This window comes from Protobothrops mucrosquamatus, unplaced genomic scaffold, assembly GCF_001527695.2.
Source record: "Protobothrops mucrosquamatus isolate PMUCROS unplaced genomic scaffold, P.Mucros_1.0 scaffold353, whole genome shotgun sequence".
Taxonomy (NCBI): Eukaryota; Metazoa; Chordata; class Lepidosauria; order Squamata; family Viperidae; genus Protobothrops; species Protobothrops mucrosquamatus.
In genome coordinates, this window is record NW_015386688.1 from 484,986 (window position 1) to 486,142 (window position 1,157).

The following is a 1,157-nucleotide window of genomic DNA, read 5'->3' on the forward strand; positions in this document are numbered from 1 at the left end:
GGTGGAGGTGGACACTTTCTGTCCTAGAGAGGACGGATGAAAGGAGATGAAAAGGGCTTCAGACTTCCGAAATGGCGCTGTGCGTTTGATGTAGCGCTTTAATGCCCTGCGAACGTCAAGCGTGTGCCACTGACGTTCCAGGTCGTGAGAAGGATTGGGAGAGAAATTTGGCAGGACAACCTCCTGAGTCCTGTGAAAAGTTGAGTTGACTTTAGGAACAAAGGTGGGATCTAAGCAGAGTACCACCCGGTCCTGGTGGAATACGCAGAGATCCTCCCTGATCGAAAGGGCCGCTAGTTCCGAGATACGTCTAGCACAGTGGTTCTCAACCTTTTTAATGCCGCGACCCCAACCGGTCGTAAGTCGAGGACTACCCAACCGGTCGTAAGTCGAGGACTTTCCCTGCCCGGGAGCGCCGTGCATGCGTGGTTCCGCTCCCTGCGCCGGCTGAGGCGTAGCTGGCAAGCGGCAGAGACGGAGCAGGCCAACCACCAGCTGGCCCAGCCCAAGGCACCCGCCGGAAAAGGGGGAAAAAATGGCGGACAAAAAAAATGGCGGACAGCCTTTCTTGGCGACCCCCGTGAAATGGTCGATCGACCCCAAATGGGGTCCCGACCCACAGGTTGAGAACCACTGGTCTAGCAGACGTGATACCTACAAGGAACGCGACCTTAAGAGACAAGGCCCGCAACGGTACCGTATTAATGGGTTCAAAGGGGGGTTTGACGAGCGCCCGAAGTACCCGAGGGAGTTCCCAGGAAGGGTATCGGTGCACAACGGGAGGTCGGGAGTTCGATGCGCCCTTGAGGAAGGCGCGTATCCTGGGATGCTGAGCTAAGGGACCCGAATTTGCACAAGAGAGTAACGTAGATAGAGCAGCTACCTGTCTACGAATGGTGGCAGGAGCCAACCCTCTGTCCAAACCCACCAGAAGATAGTCAACAATCTGAGGAATGGACAGATTGTACATATCCAGTTGCTGTCTGCCACACCAATTGCAAAAACTTTTCCATGTGGAATCGTAAATGCGATTGGTAGCGGGTCGACGAGCAGCTTGGATCAAGGAAATTGCTCGCGGGGAAAAACGCTCCTGAATCATGATGCGGCGCTCAAGCGCCATACGGCTAACTGAAGCCACTGAGGGTCCGGATGTTGAA